This window comes from Lepidochelys kempii, chromosome 6 (genome assembly GCF_965140285.1).
Source record: "Lepidochelys kempii isolate rLepKem1 chromosome 6, rLepKem1.hap1, whole genome shotgun sequence".
In the NCBI taxonomy this organism is placed as follows: domain Eukaryota; kingdom Metazoa; phylum Chordata; order Testudines; family Cheloniidae; genus Lepidochelys; species Lepidochelys kempii.
Genome location: NC_136385.1, coordinates 129,121,211 through 129,142,690, shown reverse-complemented (window position 1 = coordinate 129,142,690; position 21,480 = coordinate 129,121,211).

Genomic DNA, 21,480 nt, shown 5'->3' with positions numbered 1-21,480 from the left:
CTGTGTTGTATCCTGGCTAAGAACTGGCCAGCCATGCTGGAAAAACAACTGTGGTGAGAAAACTACTTTAAACAAAAGGCTTTGGTTTGTTAAAGTACTTTTTAGTCTTAGATGCATATTTTTACTTTGGTTTGTAACCATTTCTATCCCAATTCCTTCTCCTTGGTATCTCCATTAACTCTTTCTTCTGTGTTAATAAACTTTAACCCTGTTTTGTTACCCAACCACCTCAGTGCAGTGTTTCAAACTGAAGAGTAAAATCCTCAGGCAAACTAGTAGGCTGGGGCTGCGTATGGTCTCTTTAAAGGAGCAGTGAACCCGATATGGTTTTGTGAGTGCTACAGTGAGGGGCTAAGCAGAGGAGATGGCTTTGGGGAGACTCAGGGCAGGGGGAAGCCAGGGTGAGGCCATTGTGCTGTACACAGGCGAATGATATTTGGTCTCTGTGCCATAGCTGCACAGCACAGAAGCACCCAGGGTTACAGAGCAGACGATGACACAATTGTTACATTCTGGAGTGCAATCCAGACCAGTGAGGGGTCATGTCACTGCCTGCCCTGTAACCCTGGGGGTCTTAAAATGCTCGGCTGCTGTGCCTCATAGCCTGGGCGCTGATGGCCAGCCAGCAAGAATGCACTGAGTGTCTGTGTTAAGCAGCTCCGGCTCAGCAGCTCCGACTCCATATAGGCTTGGTATAGCCCAGCCACACTCTGGCATACACCAGCTGCGGTCAAGATGACCCCAGCACCTCCCCCAGTCCTGAATTTTCCCAAAACCACAGGCTCTGCAATATCCCAGCCCTTTCCTGGCCCATTCAGAGGAACAAGAAGATTTATTTGCTCCTCTTCAGAGGCAAAATGCACAGCTTGTCCTTTTAACTGGAGTTAACAATCACTTTCAGTCAAACACAGCACTGGCTTAGATTAAAAGTAAAACCAGCTTATTAACAAAGGTGAATAGGATTTTAAGTGAGTTCATGTATAAAGGATAGAGTTAGAAACAGTTTCAAGCAAATAAAAGGGAAAAACACTTTCCAGAAGCTAAGACTTAACAAAATAAGCTACAGCTTTTCTTCATGATAGTTTCCTTACTGATCTACCTTTCAGCAAGATGGCTGACCACCCTCTCTGGTCAAGCTTTCCCACAAAGTCCAAAGTGCTCAGTTCCTTTGTCTTTTTAGATAACATGAAAGATAACACGGGATTCTTTGCCCCTCTCTTTTATAGTCTAGTGAAATGGATTTTTCTGAAGGCTCCCCCCCAAAATAAAGTTCATTCAGTCCATTAGGACATGGAGTTTAAAAGTTCCATGCTGGTTTCTTCCCCCACTGGTGTTTGCTAAAAGGGAAATTGATCTGTTTCCTCCCCTGGCCATGACGCTGAGTGATTATCTCCTCCCCTTGTTGGCTTGATAGTTCTGTTTACCATCTCTGTAAATTGCATTCCCATTAGTGTACCTTGGGAATCACATTCCTTTGTGCAGGGCGGGGTGACCTCAGCCCTGCCTGGCAGGCCCACTTTAAGAACATAATTCCCAGCATGTTTGTAGTTTGAATTCGTCCTCCAGACATACACCGCACAACAATATTAGTGATCAGTATGTTATTAGCTGCTCTCATGATATCTTACCTGACACCTTTCAGATACAGGTTATGACATTATTGAGCTGGGGCACACTGAATTGGACAGGCCAGTTGAAACTGACTACCGCATACCCATAAGCCCCGTGCCCTCTTGCATTGGGATGCTGTTAGGGTTACAACCCCTTACTGCTCTGAGTGAACCACCAAAGCATCACAACCCCCAACCCTAGTAACTTTAGCAGTAGTCCACCTAACTCCCTTCCCACCTGCCAGTGTGAGTGCCCCCCTGGGAATAGTCCCTTGACCACACTCTCTCAGCCATCTACCAAACACCACTCTCGGTTTGGATAGGCCTGTCTCCAGTCCCAAGGGAGGTGCTTGGCTGACCCTGCCAGGAGGCACTAACACCTAACCCACATAGTGATCGGTTATTACTATGGTGTGGGGTAGGCAGGACCTCACTGAGTCCACTCAACTCTGCTATTTTCCTCTGTCAGCCCACCCTGGGGACTTTACTGCAAGAGACAGTCTGCATCACCTCTCCCTGGAAAGCTCCCACAGGAAGGAAGACAAGAACGCTTAGGATACTTCAGGAGAACCCTGGCTGCTTGGAAACAAGTTGTTTGCCATAAAGTAAGAACTTTCCCCTCTTTGAGCCTCTCTGGGAGCCCAATACCCCCCAACATCCAAGTTCGTGTATAGTTATAATGACTCCCCAAGTGTCACTAGAAGAATTGTGGGTAGGCAATCTATGTAAATGAGGCTCTCTGTGGAGACACTCTTCCCTTTTCACCAAGGGAACAGTGTTCTTTCCCCTCTAGGGCTTCTGGCCATAGGACTTAAAACTGTAACACAATCCAAGTGATTTTGATAGAGGTTATATTAGCACAGAGGTCACGGGTTGAATGGACTTGGCCCTACAGATCAGGGCAAAGGTACACAATTAGGGTAGAGGGAGGATGCATTTCCTTCTTGAAGCTAAACAGAACTTCATTCTCCAGCGTTGTCTGTCAACCAAGTAAATTCCAACATCAATAAATTCACTACAGGGAACACAGCACACATATATAACAACCACCTTTTTGGGTCATCAGGTCCTTCAGCACTAAAAATGAACCACTACAACTTGAGCTAAAGGAGCAACTTGTTCCAGCTAGTAGCAGTAGTAGACTCATTCTCTGTAGACCAGCCCCTAGAAGGGAATACTTAACACACACCGAACAATGGGTTACACCTGCACATCAGGAGTAAGTGGGTATTAGAATGACTGGCTAGTCATCTTCCTACACTACTCTCCAAGTACCTTGTCTGAAGTCAACCCTTTTTCAGAGGGTATAAATCAGAGATTTTCATTAGTTGAAAATTACAAGTCATTTGGTAAATCGGGTTTTGGAAAGTGTGTGTTGTGGCTATCAGTGAAAGTCAGCCATCAAGTTTCAACAACGTTAATTGTAAAAAGTAAATATGTTTTAAAAGGACTTTGAGAAACACCAACAAGTTGGGCCTAAACCTGGTCTCCCCTGGGGTTACAGCAGCGTAAAGTTAGTGTGAGTAAGAGCAGATCAGGCCCTCTAATCTTACAACAGGATTGGGCCCAGTAACAGCTGAGCTTTGCCAATGAAAGTTAACTCTGCATATCCCAAAGGACCCTAGTACTACTTCTCCACTTTCCTGGGGCGAGATCCCCACTCTGGCTCCTTTATGCCACAGGAAGGGGCTGGAACAACACGAAGGGGCTGGAACGACCCAAAGGGGCTGTAAAAGTCCTGGTTCTGGCCCGCCTCACAAGCCCAGGCGTAGGGCTGGGGCAAGTCAGAGGTGGCCGCAGCACACAAGGGTGCAGAGATTCTGAGCAGCGCTGCCATTGAGAAGGCAGCCTGCAGTCAACCCTAATTCCTCTGGGATGTCTCACTTATGCCAAGGGGTGAGGCCTCACCACTTCTTAAGGCAGCCCAGGATTGGGAGGACACAAACACTTAAATCCACTTTAGCCCCCGCACCGAATGCTGTGAGCTCTCAGAGTTTGAGCACAGAATCTCACCTGGATAGAAAGCTATTTTCCCTCTGCATGACTTTCTTATTTCTCTCTGCTCGTGCCTCAGATGTTATTCTGGTTGTCTTCCAGAGAGCAGGTTCCTGTTCTACACTCCTGGAAGCTGAAGAATGCCGCTGTGCTCAGGGATTTGGGGAAGTGAAGCACAATTGTTCCCACTGGCTTTCTTTATCTTCTGTACAAGTCCACAAGCTGTCCACAGAAGTGCCAAACTCCTGATAAACAGGATTTGTATGTGTCACATTTTTCTCCTCTAAATGCAGAGTAAACTACATTGCCTCTCTCCGGTGCACGGAAAAATGAAACCACAACTAGCTATCCCTTGAAGGATTTCTTTCCCAGCACAGTCTGGGGGTGGTTCTGTAATGGCTAAACAAGTCCTCAAAAAAAAAATAAGTATGGAGCATTCCATTTTATCTCCCAGAAGATTACTTAGTTGCCACAACAACCTAATACGTTACCCTCTACTTCTTGCTGTGCCACTCCTGCAACTGGAATCCCACTTTTCAATACACTAAGCAGACACAGGAAGAGCATCCTTCTGCAGCAGCTAGACCCTTTGCTTCTCATTAACAGTACCAGGACAACGAAAGGGGACTCGGTGCGAGGGGACTGAGTGCTACACGGTGATCGGAACACACAAGTAGGGCAAAAGCCTGCTCACTTGATTCACACACATTGTCTTAATTGCGAGCAGGATTCGACCTTTAAAGGATTTTCTTCCCTCTCATAGAATCATAGAATAACAGAGTTGGAAGGGACCTCTGGAGGTCATCTAGTCCAACCCCCTGCCCAGAGCAGGACCAATCCCAACTAAATCATCCCACCCAGGGCTTTGTGAAGCCTGACCTTAAAAACTTCTAAGGAAGGAGATTCCACCACCTCCCTAGGGACCGCATTCCAGTGTTTCACCACCCTCCTAGTGAAAATGTTTTTCCTAATATCCAACCTAAACCTCCCCCACTGCAACTTGAGACCATTACTCCTTGTCCTGTCATCTGCTATCACTGAGAATAGTCTAGATCCATCCTCTTTGGATCCTTTCAGGTAGTTAAAAGCAGCCATCAAATCCCCCCTCATTCTTCTCTTCCGTAGACTAAACAATCCCAGTTCCCTCAGCCTCTCCTCATAACTCATGTGTTCCAGTCCCCTAATCATTTTTGTTGCCCTTCGCTGGACTCACTCCAATTTCTCCACATCCTTCTTGTAGTGTGGGGCCCAAAACTGGACATAGTACTCCAGATGAGGCCTCACCAATGTCAAATAGAGGGGAACGATCACGTCCCTCGATCTGCTGGCAATGCCCCTACTTATACATCCCAAAATGCCACTGGCCTTCTTGGCAACAAGGGCACACTGTTGACTCATATCCAGCTTCTCGTCCACTGTCACCCCTAGATCCTTCTCTGCAGAACTGCTGCTGAGCCATTCGGTCCCTAGTCTGTAGCGGTGCCTCGGATTCTTCCGTCCTAAGTGCAGGACTCTGCACTTGTCCTTCTTGAACCTCGACAGATTTCTTTTGGCTCAATCCTCCAATTTGTCTAGGTCCCTCTGTATCCTGTCCCTACCCTCCAGCGTATCTACCACTCCTCCAAGTTTAGTGTCATCCGCAAACTTGCTGAGGGTGCAATCCACACCATCCTCCAGATCATTAATGAAGATATTGAACAAAACCAGCCCCAGGACCGACCCTTGGGGCACTCCGCTAGACACTGGCTGCCCACTAGACATGGAGCCATTGATCACTACTCGTTGAGCCCGACAATCTAGCCAACTTTCTACCCACCTTGTAATGCATCCATCCAGCCCATACTTCTTTAACTTGCTGACAAGAATACTGTGGGAGACCGTGTCAAAAGATTTGCTAAAGTCGAGAACTAACACGTCCACTGCTTTCCCTTCATCCACAGAACCAGTTATCTCCTCATAGAAAGCAATTAGATTAGTCAGGCATGACTTGCCCTTGGTGAATCCATGTTGACTGTTCCTAATCACTTTCCTCTCCTCTAAGTGCTTCAGAATTGATTCCTTGAGGACATGCTTCATGATTTTTCTGGGGACTGAGGTGAGGCTGACCGGCCTGTAGTTCCCAGGATCCTCCTTCTTCCCTTTTTTAAAGATGGGTACTACATTAGCCTTATTCCAATCTTCCGGGACTTCCCCCGATCACCATGAGTTTTCAAAGATAATGGCCAATAGCTCTGCAATCACATAGAATCATAGAATCAAAGAATATCAGGGTTGGAAGGGACCCCAGAAGGTCATCTAGTCCAACCCCCTGCTCGAAGCAGGACCAATTCCCAGTTAAATCATCCCAGCCAGGGCTTTGTCAAGCCTGACCTTAAAAACCTCTAAGGACGGAGATTCTACCACCTCCCTAGGTAACGCATTCCAGTGTTTCACCACCCTCTTAGTGAAAAAGTTTTTCCTAATATCCAGTCTAAACCTCCCCCACTGCAACTTGAGACCATTACTCCTCGTTCTGTCATCTGCTACCATTGAGAACAGTCTAGAGCCATCCTCTTTGGAACCCCCTTTCAGGTAGTTGAAAGCAGCTATCAAATCCCCCCTCATTCTTCTCTTCTGCAGGCTAAACAATCCCAGCTCCCTCAGCCTCTCCTCATAACTCATGTGTTCCAGTCCCCTAAGCATTTTTGTTGCCCTTCGCTGGACTCTCTCCAATTTATCCACATCCTTCTTGAAGTGTGGGGCCCAAAACTGGACACAGTACTCCAGATGAGGCCTCACCAATGTCGAATAGAGGGGAACGATCACGTCCCTCGATCTGCTCGCTATGCCCCTACTTATACATCCCAAAATGCCATTGGCCTTCTTGGCAACAAGGGCACACTGCTGACTCATATCCAGCTTCTCGTCCACTGTCACCCCTAGGTCCTTTTCCGCAGAACTGCTGCCTAGCCATTCGGTCCCTAGTCTGTAGCTGTGCATTGGGTTCTTCCGTCCTAAGTGCAGGACCCTGCACTTATCCTTATTGAACCTCATCAGATTTCTTTTGGCCCAATCCTCCAATTTGTCTAGGTCCTTCTGTATCCTATCCCTCCCCTCCAGCATATCTACCACTCCTCCAAGTTTAGTATCATCCACAAATTTGCTGAGAGTGCAATCCACACCATCCTCCAGATCATTTATGAAGATATTGAACAAAACCGGCCCCAGGACCGACCCTTGGAGCACTCTACTTGATACCGGCTGCCAACTAGACATGGAGCCATTGATCACTACTCGTTGAGCCTGACAATCTAGCCAGCTTTCTACCCACCTTATAGTGCATTCATCCAGCCCATACTTCCTTAACTTGCTGACAAGAATACTGTGGGAGACCATGTCAAAAGCTTTGCTAAAGTCAAGAAACAATACATCCACTGCTTTCCCTTCATCCACAGAACCAGTAATCTCATCATAGAAGGCGATTAGATTAGTCAGGGATGACCTTCCCTTGGTGAATCCATGCTGGCTGTTCCTGATCACTTTCCTCTCATGCAAGTGCTTCAGGATTGATTCTTTGAGGACCTGCTCCATGATTTTTCCGGGGACTGAGGTGAGGCTGACTGGCCTGTAGTTCCCAGGATCCTCCTTCTTCCCTTTTTTAAAGATGGGCACTACATTAGCCTTTTTCCAGTCATCCGGGACTTCCCCGGTTCGCCACGAGTTTTCAAAGATAAACATCCGCCAATTCCTTTAGCACTCTCGGATGCAGCGCATCCGGCCCCATGGACTTGTGCACGTCCAGCTTTTCTAAATAGTCCCGAACCACCTCTATCTCCACAGAGGGCTGGCCATCTCTTCCCCATTTTGTGATGCCCAGCGCAGCAGTCTGGGAGCTGACCTTGTTAGTGAAAACAGAGGCAACAAAAGCATTGAGTACATTAGCTTTTTCTACATCCTCTGTCACTAGGTTGCCTCGTGTTCCACTAGTGCCACAGAGGGTGCATAAAGAATACCACTGGTGTCTGTGGGCAGCCTCAGGCCCATGTCTGTCATGTCAATGATTTTATATTAATTCTTCAATGCACAGATTATTTGATTGCTATGCATCTGCATCAAGGGCCTGATCCTCCTTCCCCTAAGATCACAGGCTAAACTCCCACTGACTTCAACGGCACAAGATCCGGTCTTAAATCCCTTGTGGTCACACTTTGTCTTAAGGTTCCATTTATAAATCAATTACCAACCCTTTATGAATAGGCTTGGCAGAATTCAATTTTTAATAATGTCTATGGATAATATCAATGCTTAAAACTAAACTTATTTTTATCAATTTAATTTTCCCATTTGTGAGAAATTCTGCAGGGGGAATCATACAATAATTATTTAATGACAGGAGATACTGAGATTCAAAAAGTTAAAAGCTTTATAACCATCAAAACACAAGGTGTCTACATCATGTCAAAGTTTGCAATGTACATATCCTAAAATCAAACAAAGTTCTTAAGAAGCACTTTTCTTACCTTGCCGATCTGTAAATTTCAATTATTGATTCAAATTTTTTTGTCTGTGTGAAATGGACATTTACTGACACTTACTAATGACAATCTAATCCTTCCAAGCCTATTTATAAACTATTAGTAGGCATTTTAATAAATGACTAATCAATTGTTAAAGTGAAACAGGTTGCTCACGACCATGGCTAACAATCAGCCATGACACTGATTTATATATAACCATCTATGCAGTGAAGCTGTAGCTGTGTCGGTCCCAGGATATTCAAGAGCTAAGGTGGGTGAGGTAATAGCTTTTATTGGACCAACTTCTGTCCAAGCTTTCGAGCCACACAGAGCTCTTTTCTAGGTCTGACAAAGGTACTCCCAGAGACACCGAAAAATGCAAGGTAGAATAGATTGTTTAGTGTAAGTAAAAAGAAAAGGAGGACTTGTGGCACCTTAGAGACTAACCAATTTATTTGAGCATGAGCTTTCGTGAGCTGCATCCGATGAAGTGAGCTGTAGCTCACGAAAGCTCATGCTCAAATAAATTGGTTAGTCTCTAAGGTGCCACAAATACTCCTTTTCTTTTTGCGAATACAGACTAACACGGCTGTTACTCTGAAACCTGTCATTAGTGTAAGTAGTTAGCACATATTTTAAGGGACCATTCAAGGTAAAGTAGCCCATTAACACCTCTGCAGTCATAGGACAAATTAGTGGGTTACAGACTGTTCATGTCTGTGACATGCTTATAACATCTATTAATCATTTATTAACCCTTTATAAATGGAACCTTTGGAAGGAACATGAGTGTTCTTGTGCAGTGAAAGTATGGCCTAAATCTTCAAAAGTATCCATGAACCACAACTCAGGGCTTGTCTTCACTACGGGGGTAAATCGACCTAAGTTACACTACTCCAGCTATGTGAATAATGTAGCTGGAGTCAATGTATCTTAGGTCGACTTACCCCTGTGTCTTCACCGCGCTGCTTCAATGGCAGACGCTCTCCAGTCGACTTCCCTTACTCTTCTTGGAGAGCTGGAGTACGGGGGTCGACCAGAGAGTGCTCTGCCATCAATTTAGCGGGTCTTCACTAGACCCGCTAAATTTATCCCTGCTGCATCAATTGCAGCAGCATCGATCTCCCCGGAGTGAAGACAAGCCCTAACTTGGGCACAGAGCTGGGAGGAAGCTGACCCCTCTCCAAGGTGAATCTTCTGGATGTCACAAACAGAATTCATGCTGCTGGCTCCAGAAACAATTCAGCTTCTCTATAGTACATCACGCAGAACCACTCCACAAAGGATCCTCATCCTCTCTTTTACTCCCTGTCAGTGGGGTTTTGTTCATGGGCTGTGTGCTCGGTAATAATATGAGAGGACTCTCTCTAAAATTAAACTGACTGTTTGTTAAAAGAACTATTTACAGAAGCACTGCAACCACAGCTCGCACGCAGATCGACTTCCTAGAACCTGCTCCAAACTCTTCTCCCGCAGCCTGTCCCATGCAAGTTGCTACAGCTGTTTCTGTAGTAGCAGGCAACCCAGTGTAATCAAAAGTGCACTTACACACCCTCCCCTTCCATCCACAAAGAATACAAGTCTGTTAACAGCCTCCAGCCTCAAGAGCCTGGCTCTTTAGCTCAAGCATAGAGACTGTTAAGGACGGAGTTTTAGCATTGACTTCAGTAGGCCAGGATTTCATCCTTAGAGTCTAAGAAGTGCATAAGGGTGCAGGACTACCTGCTACCACTCTAGTTCATGAAATACATGATTTCATAGAACCATAGGGTTAGAAGGGACCGCCAGGTCACTTCGTCTAACCCCAGCCAAGATGTAGGATTTGTTTTGTCTAAACCATCCAAGACAGATGGCTCCAGCCTCTCTTTGGAAACCTCCAGTGAAGGAGATTCCATGACTTCCCTAGGCAGGTTGTTCCATTTAAGTGAGATTATTAATGTGCTTAAGTGTTTTTCTTGATCTGGGCTATGTTCATATATACTATGATGGAACTGCTCATATGCTTTAAATTAAACATGAGCTTAAGTCCTTTGCTGGATTGGGGCCTAAAGAAACAATTTATATTATCATACTAGAAATAAGGGGCCTATTTCATGTCATTTTACTGCTTGTTCCTCCCCTCCCCAAACACACACAGTTTTCTATCATTATTTTTAAAGGAAAAAATGCTTTATCTTAGTGAACCCTCAATTACATGTTAGAAGGGGAGGGGGAAATGTATCCTCTCAGTAGTACAGGAATTTTATTTATAGCTTCCTCTGTTTGGAGCTTTCTTGGTCATATCTTAATATATCTCCTACATGTATATATGACTAACAAGGGAATTTTCAAACAGCTTGCAAACCAAAGATAAAATTAATGTATTGCCAGATAACACCTGGGAGGCTGCTGTGGGTATCACTGAAAATAATAATTTTCAACAGTTCGTGGCTCATTTCTTTAAAATAAAAATTAGTGTTGTGGCAGCCAGGGGTAATTTCCCAGCTGTCTCTATGGAGAAGAACTGTAGACTTGGAGAATGTAACGAATGAGACTTTCCTGCCATTCAGAGAAAAAGTCCATAGGTTTGAATGGAGACCTGCTCCAGATGTTGTATCTCGCCACTGGGTCTTTCTTAACCTGGCCATTGGAGTGGCTCCCTGAATACACACAAGGACTGAAGCAGTCTACCTACCTGGGAGCAGAAGCCTGCCCCTACTGCTCAGATGTACTTATGAGAAATAATGGTAAACGCCTGGCTGCACAGAGGGTGTCGCCAGGAGGGGCTTTGCTTCCTTGACCATGGGATCTAGTTCCAAGGAGGAGGACTGCAGAGGAGAGATCGGGCCCACCTATCAAGGAAGGGGAAGAATATCTTTGGATACAGACTGGCTAACCTAGTCAAGCGAGCTTTCGACTAGGTTCGATGGGGACAGGAGACAAAAGCCCACAGGTAAGTCCAAAACAGAGACCTGGGTAAAGGGTCAAAATCTGGGGGGGACATAGACAATCACAGCAGGAATAAAGGAGAGACAAGAGGGAATACAGAGGGGAAAATCAAACAAAAAACAAGCCTCTTCGATATCTGTATACTGATGCAAGAAATATGGGGAGTAAACAGGAAGAACAAGAAATACTAGTGAATAATCACAATTAGGACATAATTGGCACCACCAAAACTTGGTGGGATAGTTCCCATGACTGAAATATATAACAGAAGGGTACAGCTTGTTCAGGAAGGACAGGCAGGGGTGGGGTGGGAGGAGGTATTGCCTGATATAATTTGCATCGAAGTTGAATTAGAAGTGGGAGGCAGACTTGTTGAAAGTCTCCCAGTAAGCATGAAAAAAGTAAAACACAAGGGTGATGTGATGGTAGGTGTCTAGTATGAACCACCTAACCAGGAAGAAGATGTGGACAAGGCTTTTTTTTCTTAAAGAATGAACAAAATCATCCAAAACATACTCACTTGGTAGTGATGGGGGACTTCGAGTATTCAGACACCTGCTTGGAAAACAACACAGCAGGACACAGATTATCCAAAAAGTTATTGAAATGCATTGGAGACAACTTTTATTACAGATGGTGGCAAAAGCGACAAGGGAGAGTCTATTCTAGACTTGATTCTGACAAAGAGGGAGAAGCCGGTTGAGAATTTGAATGTGGAAGGTACCTTGGCGAAAGTGATCATGCATAAGGCTACAATTTTGTCACAGAGGTTGCAGAAGTCACAGAATCTGTCACTTCCAAAGACCTCTGTGACTTCAGACAGCGGCAGCTGGAAGCTGTGGAATACCCCCTTGCAGCTCCCCGCCAACACGGACAATTCGGAGCTGCAGGCGGACGGGAACCATGGAGCTCCAAGCCCCAGGGGTGGTGGGAGCCCCCACAGCTGCCCAGCAGCTCCCCATTTTGTCACAGATATTTTTAGTAAGAGTCAGGGACAGGGCATGGCTTCTGTGAATTTTTCTTTATTGCCCATGACCTGTCCGTGACTTTTACTAAAAATATCCGTGACAAAATCTTAGCCTTAATCATGCAATGATAGAGTTCATAATTCTAAGGAATGGTAGAAGGGAAAACAACAGAATACAGACAATGGACTTCAAGAAGATAGGCATTAGCAAACTCAGAGAAGTGGTAGGTAAGATCCCGTGGGAAGCAAGTCTAAGGGGAAAAACAGAGTTCAGGAGAGTTGGAAGTTTTTTAAAGAACCATTAAAGGCACAGGAATAAGCTATCCCAGTGCATGGGAAAGATAGGAAGTATGGCTTAACTCTGACTTAACCAGGAGATCTTCAGTAACCTGACACACAAAAAAGGGTGGAATTAGGCCAACAAAAGTGGAAATTAGGCCAAATCATGAAGGATGAATATTAAAATCAACACAAGCACATAGGAACAAAATGAGAAAGGCCAAGGCAAAAAATGAAATTAAACTAGCAAGGGACATAAAAGGTAACAAGAAAACATTTTGCAAATACCTGGGAAGCAAGAGGAAAACCAAAGATGGGTAGGCCCAGAGGAGACACGTCGGGGTGGACGGACACACGGGGTAACGTGCTCCCCCCATATTTCTGCTCAGTCACATGGTGTGGCCAGGCCCCCTCCCTGTGCAGCAGCTGCTGGAGCAGGCCAGCTGCGAGCTGCACCCCATGGGGAGAGGCAGGAATAAGAGCTGGGAGCTGCAGGAGCTGCTGCTTTCCAGGAGGGGAGAATGACGGTAAAAGGGGGACCCTGCTTGGGGGAGGGGGACATGACTCAAGCTGTTCTGGGAGCAGCTAAACCTTTTAATTGTGCCTCCCAGCCCTACACTACCAGCAGGTATGGGCCTTTTCTGGGTAGGCCCATTACTCAAAGAGGAAGGAAAAACAACACCAGAAAACACACAATGGCTGAAGTGTTAAATGCCTTTTTTGTTTCAGTTTTCACCAAAAAAGTTAGCGGTGATTGGACAACTAACATGGTGACCATCCGTGTAAATGGGGTAGAATCTGAGGCTAAAATAAGAAAAGAACAACTTAACAATGACTTAGACAAGTTAGATGTCTTTAAAGTCAGCAGGGCCTGATGAAATACATCCTAGAATACTTAAAGAACTGACTGAAGAGGTCTCTGGGCCATTCGCGATTACCTTTGAGATCTCATGGAGGACGGAGAGATACCAGAGGACTAGAAAAGGGCAAATATAGTACCTATATCTAAAAAAGGGAATAAGGACCACCCAGGGCATTATAGACCAGTCAGTTTAACTTCAGTACCGGTAAAGATAATGGAGCAAATAAACAATCAATTCGTAAGCACCTAGAAGAAAATAAAGTGATAAGTAACAGTCAACATGGACTTGTCAAGAACAAATCATGTCAAAGCAACCTAATAGCTTTCTTTGACAGGGTAACAAGGCTCGTGGAGCGGGGAAAGCAGTAGATGTGATGCATCAACTTTAGTAAGGCTTCTGATACCAACTCACGTGATCTTCTCACAAACAAACTTGAGAAGTATACTATAAGGTGGGTGCACAACTGGTTGAAAAACTGTACTTAGAGTAGTTATCAATGGTTCACAATCACGTTGGAAGGGCATAGAATGGGATCCAGCAGGGATCTGTCCTGGGTCTGGGTCTATTCAATAACTTCATCAATGACTTGGATAATGGCACAGAGAGTACACTTACAAAGTTTGCAGATGACACCAAGTTGGGAGGTTGCAAGCCCTTTAGAGGACAGGATTAGAATTTAAAATGATATTGAGAAACAGTCTGAAATAAATGGGATGAAATTCACTATGGACAAATGCACAATACTACACTTAGGAAGGAAAAATCAATTCCACAAATAAAAAACGGGCAATGACTGCCTAGGAAGGAGTACTGCCGAACAGGGGGTCACAGTGAATCACAAACTCAATATGAGTCAACAGTGTAACACTGTTGCGGGGGGGGGGAAGTGAACATCATTCAGCAATGTATTAGCAACATCTGATGAAGTGAGCTGTAGCTCACGAAAGCTCATGCTCAAATAAATTGGTTAGTCTCTAAGGTGCCACAAGTACTCCTTTTCTTTTTGCGAAGACACAAGTAGTAATTCTTCCGCTTTACTCAGCACTGATAAGGCCTCAAGTGGACTATTGTGTCTAATTCTGGGCATCACACTTTGGGAAAGATGTGGACAAATTGGAGAAAGTCCAGAGGAGAGCAATAAAAATGATTAAAGGTCTAGAAAACATGGCCTATGAGGAAAGACTAAAAAAAATGGTTTGTTTTGTCTGGAGAAGAGAAGACTGAGGGGGGACATGATAACAGTCTTCAAGTATGTAAAAGATTGCTATAAAGAGAAGGGTGATAAATTGTTCTCCTTAACCACTGAGGACAGGACAAGAAGCAGTGGGCTTAAATTGGAGGAGAGGGGGTTTAGTTTGGATATTAGGAAAAATCCCTAACTGTCAGGGTGGATAAGCACTGGAACAAATTACCTAGGGAGGTCGTGGAATTTCCATCATTTTAAGAACAAGTTAGACAAACACCTGTCAGGGATGGTCTAGATAATACTTTGCCCTGCCATGAGTGCAGGGGACTGGACTAGGTGACCTACTGAGGTATCTTCCAGTCCTACCTTTCTAGGATTCTGCCCCCCACAGCCAGCCGGCATCAAGGCAGGACTGCAGAGAGCACTAGGCCCAAAGACCAACTGCCCACACGGATGGACCCCAAGACAGGGAAACATCCCTGTTCATATTCAAAATGGTGCTTCAGCGTGTCCTGACGTCCCACTGAAGCCAATGAAACTTAAACGTGTGCTTATCGTTGAGCACTTTAAAAAACACAGAGGAATCACAGCAATATGCTAAAAACCTGCCCCATACGCTGCACTATATTAAGCCAAGGTGTAAATTTACGATGGGAAACAATAGCTCATTGTACCCAGGTTAATATTGTTGTAAAGTTTTGACAATTCCCACTGCAAGCTAGCATGACAGCCTGCCTCTTGGCCAACACACCAGGGACTGAGCCAGCCACCTCCAAAGCAGAAAGCGTAGCCCAGGCTTTAGCAACTCAAAGAGACACGGCCCTGTGGCTGTGGACGCACACCTCGTCTCCTCTGTGGATCAGCTCAGAGAAGGATTTGTAACACATTCAGCGGGTTAAACTCACCCTTCCACTATTAGCTTTTGCGTTTAACTTCCCAAGCATTATAAAAATAAAGGAGAAGAGAAAACATCGCTGCTAAAGCACATCAGAGACCCCACCCGGCTAAATCTCCATGGGCATCACCCCCTGAAAGGAAGACAAGCGTAATAAACTATCTCCCTCTGAAATACAAACATAGGTTTACATTGAGGGTCCTATTATAAAAGGCAAAGGAGTACTGGAAGGAAATGTAACAAATATATGGCCAATAGTTATTCTAAAAGGGGCCAATTAAAGAACAAGCAGGAAGGTTTTGCTTAAAAAAAAAAGGTACATGACAAATGCACATACATGCTAAAAACTTGCTGCAAAAAAGGGCCCATTTTAGAGTTCATAATACAGTGCAAAAAGCCTTGAATTTGTCATATTTTTCATTATGAGCCTTTTGAACATGACTAGTAAAGGCTCCTTGTACCAGACACACTGCTCAGCTCCCGAGGATGGGCTTAGCAAAAGGGTGTAAGGCAACCGTCTAAAATTTCACAGGAAAACTCCCGGCTTTGATCCCTCTGTACAGTATTTTATTTATCTGTTTGGATGTATTTAATGTGATAAATAATCATTCCTAATGGTGGAATCCACTGCCCCATAAGAGCCCAAGGATTCTGGTCCCATGGGGCTACAGTGTGAAGGGATTAGAGAGGTGAAAGCCACCCAAATAAGCCATAAGTGCAGACCAGGGCTGCTGCACAGACCCTGCACTCACCACCCCCCCCCCCCACTCCTGTGGCTGCTATTCCACGCAATAGCTAGAAGAGTAGCTACAGCAAGACATGCTGGGTGTTTCGTCACCTGCAAAAACAAGGATCCTGTACCCCGACAGCCCCAGTGCAGAGACCCTTCCCATGGTGCACAGTGGTGAGTTTCACTCTTACAAAAATTAACACTGCACTAGATCCTTAACTGGTGCAAATCAGCATACCTCCATTAGAAACAATGGGACTGCACCCATTTACACTCATCACAGGGCATCCTTCACCTGCTCTGAGAGTACCACTGCCTAGCCTCTCCTTGTGGTCTAACCACAGACACACACAGGTTGTTTTCCTTCATTCACATGTGCATTTATTCCTCAGTTCTGAAGCAAAACAGAACATGCCACAGGTTTGCAGCAGGTGGAGACTTATGCAGCTTTCTCTCCTCTCCCCAGCTCACACTCTGAGCTCCCCTTTGCCTCTTGCTCCCAAATTGCTCTCCCAGCAATTGCCACCCGAGCGCCAGTAATTCCCCACAGAAAACAGAGATGACTTCAATTAACCCTGCAATCTTCCTGTGCTGCAGCAACCTCCCTGGTACTACAGATAGCGCCTTGTCACAACACCAGCTAGAGGTCTGGTGGTGAAATAATTACTTAAAATGTACATACCAACATGATGCATAAAATCTACCTTCACTCCCCCCAAAAAATCCTTCGACACTCCCAGGGAAAAGCATTAGGAAGCAGAATGCCTCAAATGGCACCAAGTCCAGGCAGTGGTGGAACAAAGAACCAGAGTCACAGCACCCAGTAAGATCAAAGCCTAAATTCTATATGCCCCCAACGTCCACTGTGTTCAGGAATTGTTGAAGGTACTCAGCACCTCAAAAGACTGAGCCCCCAATTCAGCACACCACCTCAATGGGATTTAAGCATTCATTTAAGCACTTCGATGAATACAGATGGACTTATGCCTGTGCCCAAGTGCTTTGCTAATCAGCCTCAACAAGAAAGTATGCATTAAAAAAAACGTTTCCCTAGCAGATGTTCAGAATTCCAAGGGGCTCACTTTTACATTTCCACATACAGGGGTGAAACAATTATGGGGAGAAATGCATCTTAACTGAGCTGCAACTAAATGTGGCACAGAGATCTAAATGTGCAGAATATTCTTGGTCACGCCCTTGTCAAGTGGAGTAAGTCGGCTGAAGTCAAGAGAGGTACTCTGGATTTTTACTTGTGTAACTAAGAAGAGAATCTGCCCTACAAAAGCAAAGCGAAATGAGGTATGAAATTGAAAGAGTAGTTCACTGTGGTGTTACGGCTCTGTGCCTCATTAGAGGATTTGCACTGAAAAGTGTCTGTTACTGAAAAACTAGGAAAGGGAAAGTGGAGCTCTGGATATGCATAGCAGCATCGAAGTGTTGAAGAACAAACAAACATTTTGAGAGGTGCTACAGGAAACTCTGCTAGCAACTTCACACAGTCCATCATTTGGAAACTCTCTCTGTTACAAGAATCCAGAATCTTTCTAAATGATCTTTCAAATTTTAAAAATATGACATCTTCCGATAATTTTAATTCGCAGGAGCAATGCAAAGCAATGGGATGCCCACTCAGCTTCAAATCCTACTAGGACACTAGGCTCCATGTCTAGTTGGCAGCCGGTATCAAGTGGAGTGCCCCAAGGGTCGGCCGGTTCAATATCTTCATAAATGATCTGGAGGATGGTGTGGATTGCACCCTCAGCAAGTTTGCAGATGACACTAAACTGGGAGGAGAGGTAGATACGCTGGAGGGTAGGGATAGGATACAGAGGGACCTAGACAAATTAGAGGATTGGGCCAAAAGAAATCTGATGAGGTTCAACAAGGGCAAGTGCAGAGTCCTGCACTTAGGATGGAAGAATCCAATGCACCGCTACACACTAGGGACTAAATGGCTCGGCAGCAGTTCTGCAGAAAAGGACCTAGGGGTTACAGTGGACGAGAAGCTGGATGAGTCAACAGTGTGCCCTTGTTGCCAAGAAGGCCAATGGCATTTTGGGATGTATATATAAGGGCATTGCCAGCAGATCAAGGGACGTGATCATTCCCCTCTATTTGACATTGGTGAGGCCTCATCAGGAGTACTGTGTCCAGTTTTGGGCCCCACACTACAAGAAGGATGTGGAAAAACTGGAAAACGTCCAGCCAAGGGCAACAAAAATGATTAGGGGACTGGAACACATGACTTATGAGGAGAGGCTGAGGGAACTGGGATTGTTTAGTCTGCGGAAGAGAAGAATGAGGGGGGATTTGATAGCTGCTTTCAACTACCTGAAAGGGGGTTCCAAAGAGGATGGATCTAGACTGTTCTCAGTGGTAGCTGATGACAGAACAAGGAGTAATGGTCTCAAGTTGCAGTGGGGGAGGTTTAGGTTGGATATTAGGAAAAACTTTTTCACTAGGAGGGTGGTGAAACACTGGAATGCGTTACCTAGGGAGGTGGTGGAATCTCCTTCCTTAGATATTTTTAAGGTCAGGCTTGACAAAGCCCTGGGTGGGATAATTTAGTTGGGGATTGGTCCTGCTTTGAGCAGGGGGTGGACTAGATGACCTCCTGAGGTCCCTTCCAACCCTGATATTCTATGATTCTATGAAAAACAAGGACTTCTTTTGTAATTGTTAAGTCAACGTCAAACTATGGGAGCCTGGACTTTTCCTGAGGACAGCATTTTAATCAGACAGCAAGTCAATAACTTTTCTAGTTCAGTGCTTCAGAAACACAGCAAACAGGCACAAGAGCAGAAGTTATCCCAAAGCACAGCCCAGGAAGGCAGTCCCACCTACAAAGGCCACTTAGTTATCAACAATAAGCCAGGTGAAAGGAACAAGAAAAATGCAGCAAAGCTCTCCTCTGACATCATAGCCGAGGAGAGCATTAGATGTGTTAAAACTATTCTCCTCTTTCACATCAATGCAAATCAGGAGTAACCTCACTGAAATCTCTTGAGATACATCAGTGTAAAACCGGGGTTAAAGAGGAGGAGAATCAGAACCACAGTTAACAATCTAGCATGTAACCTGATGAATCTGCGGTTCTCATACACTCTTCAGCTGGTTACCTGCAGGAGTCAGGAAGAGACACACACACACACACACACACACACACACACATTTAGTTTGCGGGGAGTGGGTTGTCTTTTGTCTGAAGCATCAGGGAGGGCCACAGCTGGAGATGGGACATTGGAGGACTGCCAGGGCTCTGAGGTGGCACCAAGCATTCTCTCTTCTGAGCTGCTTGGTTCTTGCTCACATGCTCAGGATCTAACTGATCACCCTGGGTGGGGTGAGGAGGAATTTTCCCCCAGCTCAGACTGGCAGTGACCATGTGGGATTTTTTGCCTTCCTCTGCAGCATGTGCGTGCAGGTCATTTGCTGGAATTATCAGGGTATAGCTCACAATCATTTCCCTGCCATTACAGGGGTCTTGAGCACTGGTGCACCTCGGTCTCTCCTATTTGCTGCCTGTTGCACCTAGTAGCCTAGCTGGCAGTTGTAAGAACCTGCAGATCTAGAACTTGGGACCATGGGAGTTCTGGGCTGCTGAAACCTCTGCATCGCGACTAAAGGCTTAGGCTGGATGTCTACAGGAGGACACTGTGAAGGTAGGCTCAGCAGGAAGTACTGCCCTGGAGGGCCTGAGTGGCTGCCTTTTCAGCCCAGTGATTGGCTGATACAGGTATATAAACCAGGAAGCCATAATAGGAAGCTGACAGAGCAACACCACAGACTGTCTATCTGCTTCCACTCCAGATCCTGCTTGCTATAGACCCTAAACGCTGACTTCTGATCCTAGCTCATCCTCAACTTCGCTGTTCATTTGCTGTCTGCAACCTGGCACCTGACCCCAATCTCCTGGTAACCTGACCCTGCCTGCCTCCTGAAGCCTGACTCTTGGTCTGCCCTCTGGCCTGTCTCAGACTCTGACTTTCTGGTACCTGACCTGGCCTGACTCCTGCTCTGACCACTAGGTCAGACCGCCCACGTCCCAGTCGTGACATCTGTGGGCTAAAATACTTCAGTCAAGTATTGGTTGTTGGGTTTAGTGTTCGGGGATTGGGTGGTGTTGGTGGCCTGTGACATACAGGAAGTCAGACTAGATCAGTGGTTCTCAAACTTTTGTACTGGTGACCCCTTTCACATAGCAAGCCTCTGAGTGCGACACACACCCCCCCGTTTTAAATTAAAAACACCTTTTTATATATTTAACACCATTATAAATGCTGGAGGCAAAGTGGGGTTCAGGGTGGAGGCTGACAGCTTGCGACCCTCCCATGTAATAGCCTCGTGACTTCCTGAGGGGTCCCGACCCCCAGTTTGAGAACCCCTGGACTAGATGATCTAGTGGTCCCTCCTGTCTCTAAACTCTGACTCTAACTACAATGGGGCTAGGGATTCAACACCCACTGAAATCAATGGGTAATTTTTCCATTGACTTTGTTGTGCTTTGAATCAGCCCCTCGATTAATTAGTGGCAAGCAAATAGACTAAGGAAGGCAGATGAAGCTCTCCTCCTTAATCTCTAAACATACCGGGATTAAGTCCCTACATTCAAATACTACACTGGAAGAATTAAAGTACCGTGGCAAATGACACACCCCTTGTGGAGATATGATACCAAGCTGACTGGTGCTAAAATACCGAGACAGACACGTGACTTGGACAGTTCCATCAGTTGGCTCGCACAGAGGTGTAGGATGAGATGCAGCAGCTGCTTTGCGACTGTTTGTTTCCCCCTATAACTGAAGTCTGACAACGGCCTGACTCTGCAGTTTCACATTTTCTGAAGATCTCGTTGCTGACGCCCCTTTATACTCCTTTCCGTTTGCTTTACAGCTATGAAGCGTGCAGTACAATGCACGCACCACGGCAGTTGCAGCTTAGGCAGCAGCAGAGAGCTGCGTCCTGGACCGTATACAGTTGGTAAGGCTGTGCCAGGGCTTCCATTAGAGACGCAGATTTTCAAGGGCTTTAAAATTCATGGCATAAGAACTCCCTGTGGGCCAAAGAAACAAGGTGTGTTAAACTATTTTCCCAGCCTATGCGTACGGTTTCCTGTAATGCACGGTGAAACATCAGTTAAGATCGGTGAGAAAGCAAAAGGGTAGTGGTAGCAGTAGGATAAACTACTCAGTGGTTCCCATTTATTACGTTACAGTGTAACGCCGACAGACCCCGGTTGTCAGCAAGCAGAATCGAACCTGGGACCTCCGGGGCTTAGTGCATGAGCCTCTACCACGTGAGCTAAAAGCCAGCTGGCTGTTAGCTAAGGCTGTAGAGCAGACTCATTTTATCTCTCTCTTGCTATCTCTTGGTGCCACTAGATGGGACAGAACACCACACCCAGAAGGTGTGTGGGTTACTAAGTAGCATTGAGTAACATTTTGAAAAAAGATACTTGGGTAACAATTGCCATCTTGGCCGATGTCAGGATGGTGGTTGGGGGCCACAGGCCTAGCCACGTGAGCTTGTAG